Source organism: Diadema antillarum, unplaced genomic scaffold (genome assembly GCF_040938485.1).
Source record: "Diadema antillarum isolate AM-2024a unplaced genomic scaffold, OU_Dant_1.0 seq00000648_RagTag, whole genome shotgun sequence".
NCBI lineage: Eukaryota > Metazoa > Echinodermata > Echinoidea > Diadematoida > Diadematidae > Diadema > Diadema antillarum.
Genome location: NW_027271562.1, coordinates 229,767 through 239,809, shown reverse-complemented (window position 1 = coordinate 239,809; position 10,043 = coordinate 229,767).

Sequence of the window (10,043 nt, the reverse complement as noted above, 5' to 3'; positions counted from 1 at the left end):
TCCTCAAAGTAACTGTCGTCAAATCCGTAAAGAAATTGAGCCCTGCTCTCCTTTTAAAAAAGGACAAGTTTCAGTTTCATAGACAACTTCTTCTGTATGATTGAATATTCATGTGTTGTTGTTTTTTTTTTCTGTACCCTGACCTGACACGAAAGCTCAATTCAATTTATGCACCAGGGAGATAACGGGTTCAACTGTTATTGTATTACTGGCAGACGACGGTATACTTTCATATGCCTAATTCCAGAGGCTCCAACTCTCCCGTTTTCGGCGGGCGGGAGATCTCCCGCCGAGAGCCCATTTTTGGAAAATCTCCCGTTCTCCCTCTTGAGATTTAATTTCTCCCGCCCTGGCTCTGTGTCTCCCGCTTGAAATGATTTCTTACTTAATATCATTGTATGTTGAAAAAAATAAGCTTTAGATAGCACGAAAGAACATCTAGAACCCTATAGAGCTGGACCCCGGTCGCAAGGAACTTCGCGCTTCGCGCACATCAAATTGGAGTCTCCCGTTTGCTAGGGGTTTCAGGCGGGAGAATCTCCCGATCAGAAGGTGCTTGGGGTTGGAGTCTCTGTAATTCTATCACTAATATTTTTCTTTCTGGTGTATTGATTGAACATTTGCCGCTTCTTGAAATAACTCTTCTAGACTCAAGGCCAAAAGGACTATCAGATTGTGGAAAAAAACCCCAAACAAACAACTCGTGCATAGTTGACTAGATGCCAACAAAATCAACACAGAAAACATCTGTAAATTCTACTCCCGCGTGTCATCCGTGATAAACAAGTATGACAGTTACAGGTGCTATTGAAATACAATGTACACATGCGGAATGTACAGTGATATTCGTCAGACAGTAAAGATAGGGAGTTGGCGTGTGTGTGTGTGTGTGTGTGTGTGTGTGCGCGCGCGTGTTTGAAGGAGAAAGACAGTAATTCAGATTTGCCCTATAGACTGTCCGTGTTGTACAGGGTGCATTTGCCTTCTATGGTGTTCGTAGCAATATTGTATATACATGTATGTCACGCCATGAATAGGAATCTACCAATTAAAGATCAATTTGTAACATTTAATGCGGTGCTATGAATGTCTTGCTTGTGTGGTGCATGGAATATGACGCAGTAGTGACAATGGTAAATACATGTTTCAAGTTTAACCAATTCATTAAACATTTGACATTTTACAAAAGGATACAGCATTAAGAATAATGAATGGTTTGGGACCCCAAAAGAAGCAGAGCTTGTAAAAAAGGGGTCCCGGATAAACATATAAAACAAAGCAAAACATACTAAAGTTTTAAACATATTAACAAGAAGTATAATAGTAACATATTTACATAGGACAAATGCAACACAAGCACACACACACACACACGCGCACACACACACATTCAATCACACAAACACGTGTCACAAAAACTCTCATGCACATACATATAATTTACATGAAATTGCAGAAAGATACTATTTTACTATACTTTTAAATTCAGCTTCCCTGATCATTCTTGTTTTACAAATTTCCCTCAAGATAAATGCGACATGTACGTTTAAAGTTGGATAGTGATGAGGCTGACCTAATTCTCAATGGCAAATTATTCCATTCTCTAATACAAACATATACAAATGAATTTTGGGCAGTTTGAGTTCTTGCAAATGGTTGATGAATGAGATTACTTTTACGCGTATTATAAGCATGAACGGTAGAATTTAACACAAACGCATCCTTCATGAAAGATTTCGGATCACCTTGTGTCTTAAACATAAAAATCAAGCAACTCAAGATAACTAATTTTTCAAATGGCAAAATATGAAGTTGAATAAACAATGGCAAACTTGGACTTCTAAAGTTTGAATTTGTAATATACCTTACAGCTTTTTTCTGAAGAACAATCAACTTATCTATATGAGTCTTATAAGTATTTCCCCAAGCTACATTACAGTACATTAAATGAGGCATAACTATGGCATTATACAGAGTAATTAAGGTTTCTTTTGGTAAATAGAGACGTAACTTGGATATGATACCAACACTACGAGAAACTTTAGTACAGACATAACTGACGTGGTCTTTCCACGATAAATATTCATCGACTATAACGCCTAGGAATCGTACATTTTGGCTTCGATCAATCTGGTTACCGCCTATAACAAGTGGAACAATGTCATTTTGGATTCTTTTCCCTCTTAATCTAAATACAACATATTGAGATTTGCTAGTATTCAATAATAGTTTATTACAACAAAACCATTCAAATATATTACCAATTTCATCATTTACAGAGTTTATTAAGGGTAACAAATAGTTGTGGTGGGCAAGTAAGCAAGTGTCATCTGCAAAAAGCGAATAAGTAAACAAGCTAGATGAATTGATAATGTCATTAATATAAATAAGGAACAATAAAGGGCCTAGGACTGAGCCCTGTGGAACACCACATGTTACTTGCCTCGACTGTGATTTAACTCCATTTACCGTTACACATTGCTGTCTATTTTGCAAGTAATCTTTAAACCAAGCTAGAGCTACCCCACGAATACCATAATGCTCAAGCTTACACAGGAGTATCGAATGGTCAATAGTATCAAAAGCCTTCGACAAATCTAAAAATATACCAATACAATACCTGCCACTATCAATAGCATTAACGACAGTATTCACTAAATTCAAGACACCCATGCTCGTGGAACATTTTTTTCCGAAAACCAAATTGCTGTGGAATCAAAACACTATATGATTGAAGATAATCATCCAATCTTTTATACACAATTTTTTCAAGGATCTTTGAGAAAATGGGCAACAAAGCAATTGGTCTATAATTTTCTATACATTTGCTATCATTCTTTTTAAATACAGGGATTACATTTGCTAATTTCAATTTTTGTGGAACAATTCCTTGTGAAAGAGACTTGTTGAAAATATCACACAAGGGATCAGCAATATACTGTATACAACTCTTTACAACCATTGGAGATACATTATCTGACCCACATGATTTTGATGGGTTTAGGGCAGTAGCAAATTTTACAATTTCATGAACAGATGTTGGAGTAAAATACAATGATGAGGAGTGACTTTGCACAGATAAATATTCTAGAAATGAACTTTTGGCAGCGGGTATATCATTGGTTATCTTTGAGGGCAAATCAATAAAATATTTATTAAAATATTCAGCTTTATGTAAATCTGACTGAAGTGTAATGCCATTATGGTACATTTCACTCGGAATTAATGGTTTCTTCCCTCTCCCTAATAATTCATTTATGTGATACCATGTCTTCTTAATATCATATTGAGTAGACCGAAAAACATGTGCAATGTATTGTGCTATCACATCTTCTTGCTATCAAGTATTTTCCTATTGAGTGGATAAAGAGTCTGTTGAGTTTGCCTTTCAAGTCATACAGAAATTTCCACTGTCACACTTTAACCTATTAACCCTAAAAAGACTGGGCTATTTTGGTAGCTCGAAAGACTGGGGGGGGGGGGGAGGGGCTAAAGGGCCCCCCCCCTTAAGATCTCGGCCGTGGATCGCGCGATCGCCGCGGAAATTTGCACAATGGTAGTGTGCGATGTAATCTACAACTTCGTATATTTAAATTTTCCAAAATAGTCTTCTTTTATTTTATTTTGATTAATTATGCTAATTTATGCGAGAAATCAGACTCTTTGATCTAAATAAGTAAATAAAGCTCCAAAAGTGCTCATTTTTGGTCTAATTATTCTTTGTGGCATTCTTAGCAAATGTACTTGAAAAAAAAATCGGTATCAAAATTAATTTCTTATTTATTTTGTTTTATGAATTTCTTATGTATTTCCTTGTTTTTTCGACCTTTTGTTTTTGTTGTTTTTTTAAACAAAATTTGTGGCAGACACTTTTTGAAGCATAGTACTCCTAAAACAAATTAATATTAGCCATTGAGAGCAAAAATAAGCATATTTATATGAACCATGTGAAAAAACTCAATTTGCATTCACTTTGTACACAAAATCACATTTTTGAGCCATTTTCGGCCTCGCGTGCATGTACAAAAAGTTATGTAACTTCAGAACCGTACCCCCGGGCGTCACAAATTTGGTGTCAAAATGTGCGGGAAACTCGAAAGAAAAAAGTCATAGAGCATCGCGGCGAGAGCATTGCGTGTTGCAGAGTAATCGCGCGAAATGTCGAGGGGGGCCTTTTAGGCCCCCCCCCCCAGTCTTTTTAGGGTTAAAGAGGAAATCCACCTCAAAAATAAATAAACTTCAAAAGAAAGAAATAAAAAATTCCCAACAGCATGATACAAAAATGATAAAAATTAGATAAGAAATAAAGGAAGATTTGACAAACAATTTGAAATTTCACATTTTCTTTTCTGAAAACATTTCTTGACCAGTCCTTATGAATATTCAAAAGAGTGAGTTGATGGATGTCATACCCTCACAATTTTTCATGCATGTTTTATATGAAATTCAGAAAGTTATTTTTAGCTAATACAAGTAAAAGCATATTCCCATACCAAGATATATCAGAGTTAACATCTGTTCTTTATATAATTTATACAAGCTGAATTATAAGATGTTTGTCATTTTTATCATACGCAAAATGAATAAGAAATTGTGAGAGCTGACTGAATTTCAGTCTGGTATTATTTGAATGGAAGTGAAAAAAACATCTTGTTAAAAAAAAAAAAAAAAATCTCACAATGTTCACTGACTATACTCCTTTTGTTTCATTTTTCTCCATTCATACTGAACAACACTCTTTTCAAATCAAACTTCCAACTAACTTCAACATCACTGCCTCTTGACAATCCTCTCTACAAACCACACAGAAAACCATGGCAACTTGACTTTTCTTGATGCTTTTATTGTAACAATAACAGAAATTAAATGTCGTACCAAGCTGTCCAAGGTCTGTTGTTTTGAAATGTCCACAAAGTCATGGTTTAGTAAGTGTTCAACTGTTCGTCCTGGCAAAAAGATGAGTCAAATTTTGATGATTTAAATATTTTAATGCCACGTCTTTTGATGTTGTGCAAGAGTGACTAGGACTAGAAAATGTCTTTTTCAATGACCACCACAAACTCTCCCCTGGTCATTTGCATTACACAATTGTATTAATTTCAACTTTTTACCAATCATGTTTGTGTTTTTCAAAATATCTATTGAATATATACACGTGTGCTCCAGGATTCCTGGATAGCAGGGAAGCCAGATTTTTAAAGACATTCTCATTACATGAATGAAAGCGATTCTTTCTTGTTTCTTTTTTTGTTTTTTTTAATTTGATCTCTTTTTCATGTGATTTCATCTTCCAAGGAATGCGACAACATTCTGAATAAAACATAGAGCTTGGTACGACCTGCTCATCAACTTTAAAATTGTAAATATCCAGCGACAACAGCAAAATAGTTTTTTTTTTGTTTTTTTTTTCTCTAGTAATGCTTGTTTCTCTTCTCCTTTCAAAAAAGTTCAACTACCCAGTCATAAGTCTGTTGTCCCACAACTTGCATTCACAGTTCAAAGAATCAATATTTTTTCCTATGCTGGTTTTTTTCTCCTCCTCGTCAGCAAAATTTTCACACACCTGTGCTCAGAGTAGAATAAGTTATAAAATAGTTTTAACATATAGTAAGTGACCATCTCCTTCAAAAAAGACAAAGTTCGTTTACAAATGGTATGAAAGAAGTGATTCATAGCATGACACAACATTTGCGCATCATTACAACAATATGGGGCCTGTTTCAGGCAAGACATACCTCATGACAACCAAGTCTACTATATTCCATGGGAATGCCACAGAAAATATGTTTATAACTATCAACTCTTTTTTTTTAAAATGACACACAGGTAAACAGTCCCAGGCTCAATATACGATCTACAATACCGTATAAAGTTATGAAGTTTCAGCTGAGAGGAAGATTGAAGGTGATCACAATCCCAAGACCACATGAGTACCAAGCAACCCAACAATCCACTGCATCACCTCAAGGGCACATGGCCTAGGTGCCCCCAGTTACATGGTGAAGAAACGGGGCCTGTGTCCGTATGTGCCTGAAGTGCTATCACAGCCTGGTGTTCACTGTAATGTACCTGACAGTACATGATCTGGGCCCAGTTACATAAAAAAATAAATGCAATCTAAAATAAGTTCCAAAATCAAACACAAGTCAGGTTTCTGCCAATCAGAATCAAGTACATGTATGCACACATTTATGTTTGATTTCTGATTTATGTTTGATCTTAACTTTTATACAAGGACTGAAGGCCCATGTATTTTTTTGTTTTCTTTCAGAACAAATCTTGTGTATCGTTTATTGAAAGACCATGTGTGTTAAAAGGTCTATATGCTGAGTTGCTGATCATTGTTCTCATATCATCCTACTAAAACTCTGTATTACTTCATATCTGATCAAAAGCAATATTTTCTGTGGCATTCACTGATAGGGGCAAGACATTGAGAACCTTGTTATGATGTCATATCCCGAATAGGAAATTCCCTGAAGGGTACTATCTCCCCTGAGAATAACAATTAACCAAGACATGTCATTGAGGCTGGAATGAGATACACTACAGTGTATACTATTTTGAAAAAACCAACAACTACAACAAATTTCAATATATTAGAGAAGTACCTTGATAATTTTTGTTCTTTTCTTTAGCCCTTGAACTGCATTGTGAACAATTATCCATAACAAGGTTCCCATAAAATCTACAGCTTATCATTATAGAAATCTGTTTAGACATATTCAACATCAGAATTGGCCTCTTGTTTCCCCCATTCTTCCCACTTACATTAAAAAAAAAAATATAAAAAGCCAATTCACACATGCATGGGCATGGCACAACAAAAATGATGGTCATCTTCATATGCACAATTTATGTTGATGGATGATACATTTGAAGATGGTGATGTACATCTTATTACAAATCACATGTTCTACACATGCTCCAACTCACAGAAAAAAAAAAAAGAAGCTGCCATGACATCAATGGAGGTCAAAGTTTCATTTACATAATCTCTGATGAGTCGGTATGGTATTCAGGCCACGTCACAGACATAATCCTATGCAAAGAGAAACAACAAGAAAGAGACCACTTCTCTTTGCGTGACGCAAACATTATTGTGGCTGCGACTGACTGCTTAGTTACCAATTGTACATTTTTTTTGTTTGGTGGTTGTTTCAATTAGATGCAATAGTAAATTCTATCACAGCCTCTTCAAAGAGTCTTTTCCAATCAATGGACTGCAGTTGAACTTAATACTGACAAATTGAGCACATTGTAAAGGTTCTTTACTCCCCATTTCTTAATACATTTGAACATAATCTGATTAAACTTCATTCTCAGTTGTTAGGGATTACCCAAGAATTCACGGCAATGTTCTGATACTGCATTACATTGTACGTTATCTCTCAAACGGACTACTTATTCACCAAAGATATTTTTAATTTGATTTCCATAATGGTTCCTTCTAAAAAAAAAAAATGAAACAATTATCAACCAGAAAACGAGAGATTTCGAGGAATAATCAATTCTTGTCATTCATAAAGAACTGTATGCTTACATGAATAGCAAATACACATAAGACCCGTTGTGAACACAGCAAGAAAATGTCATTTATCAACACGAACGTTTCTCTTTGGACAGACACACATGCTGTTGTGACGAGATCCGTCAGCAATATTCATGGTGAGTTAATGTATCTCTGCATTTTTTATACACATCTCATCGTCGCAACTTCTCCAATTTACTGCAGGCCTCATGCGAGTGTACATTTCTGCCTCTTGCTAGAAAAAATTCAAATCGCGCACGCTGCACGCTGAGGTCCCACACACAAACGTACACTGATATAAAATACAACTTGATTTTTTTTTTTTCCTCATCTGCTTCGGGGATATATTTCCCTTAGTATGAAACGGTTTTGTTATTCACGCATGTAAACGCACACGCACATTTCTGCGCCATCTGTGATTCTCCAACTCGTCTTCAGACGTCAGTAACGCAAGATCTCTAGACGCGTGTATTGCATAAAATGATACCAGACGAGACAAAAATTGGCACTAACAGGTGTTTGAAAGTGCATGAACTTATAGATCATGCCATTAGATGTACAGAGAGAGGAGTGTGAAAAAGGAATGGGAGAAGAGATAGAGAGGTAAAGAAGTCAAGAGAAAGAAAGATAGGCAGCTCATTTGCTGCCAAACATTACAGAATCTCATACGACACAGATTTCATGTCCACAAATGTAGGAAAAAAGTAAGCACAATTAATTGATTAAGGTGTGCCCTGCTTTGTTCGATCTCCTCACGCACATTACATACGCAAGGAATACTTCGCAAGTGTACAAAAAACGCATGCACAACCACGTGCACGCACCGCACATGCATTCACAAACACACACACATGCATGCAAACACACATACTAGCACATACCCCATATAAATACACACACACACATACACACACACACACAAGCTGTGAATGTAAGACTGGGCATGTCAAATTAATACTGTTTCACACTCAACAATGACAACATCTGATCAACGGATACAGATACCCAAGTTTTGGTATTGGCAGTAAGGTCCCTCTTGCGTGAAAGACTTACTGCAACTCACTATTCATACACTTGCTGCTGACCTTCTGCAATTGGCAACAAAATCCTTGTAAAATGCGGCGTTTGAGCAGTGGCCTTGGCAATTGATGAAAATAATCAGGTTAATTACCAGCTTTTATGCCACAGGGCCTACACAACTAACAGTCAACTGCATGCTCTGGTTAATTAGGGAATCTTGATCACGTACAAGTATCCCTTCATTACCAACTGTCAATATCCTGTAAAACCCTTTTAAATATTATCTGCAGGAGATGTACATGAAATTCATATCTATGCCAGCAATGAGAAATAAATGATTAAAAGTTTTATACTTCCCTCGCCATTCAAGGAAGAAAATGAGGAGTTCATTTCATTAATTGCTTGTGTTCTCAGGGAAACACATGGCATATGCTATCAAATTAATAATAAGGTGGCCATGTAGATGGATTGCAGCTAAATTGCCTCTTACAATCTCTATATCTATTCTTACACAGTAACACATCAATGCAAACATTTTTTTCCCCCACACATATAAATTTGGCAAATGAAAACAGCTTCATAACATATCAAAGATTCTATACTATATGGGAAGCTCGCACTCCCAGCTGCAAAACCTGTAGAATTAATTATAAGTTTAATAGCAAAGATAGGCAACACTTCTTACTGTCATTTTCATATCATACACTGTATCATACTGCAAAGTTCATTTGCTTTACATTTTAGGGAATAAGAGAACATTACATGTAATAGGAATCCTCAAAACAATAGCTTCCATACTCTTATTAAACTGCATGCACGCACATACACACACACACACACGCACACATACAGACACACAAACACACACACACAAGCATGTACAGTAGACATTTTACACACTTGCTGTTTGTATGAAGAGGAGAGACCCTTCTGATAATCTAGTGTTTTGCTTTCAGTATATTACAGGAGTTGTAACTGCTACAGGCACATCCCCTACTGAAATGGGGAAGTAGCACAAACAATTAATCCCTTATTCTTCCATTTATCCAAACTGTATCCCCACATTGTTAGCACAGCAACTCTAAACAAATTACAACATTGCAAACATACTGAATGATCACACAGCTCTCTCACTATGAATTCAAAGTTTGTTAATCCTTTGCAAACTGTATTAAGTGAAAATGAAATGACTTCTCTATCAAGAAGGATGATTTTTTTTTTCAACATAAAAATGATTGACAAAGGTATCTCTTTCTTTCAGATATCAGAAAGAGTAACTTTCATTTTTCTGGTCACACAAAATAAAGGCCAGTAAGAATTTTCGTGATAATGCATACTACAAAGGACTCCTTTCAGATGAAACACACTTACAAATATGGATAACTTTGTGTACAATTATATTTATGACTTAAATGAGATGAGCAATGGCCACTATAAATTATGTACAGAGTAAGCATTTTCCCAGATCAGTTATCACAAAATTGCACTTTTA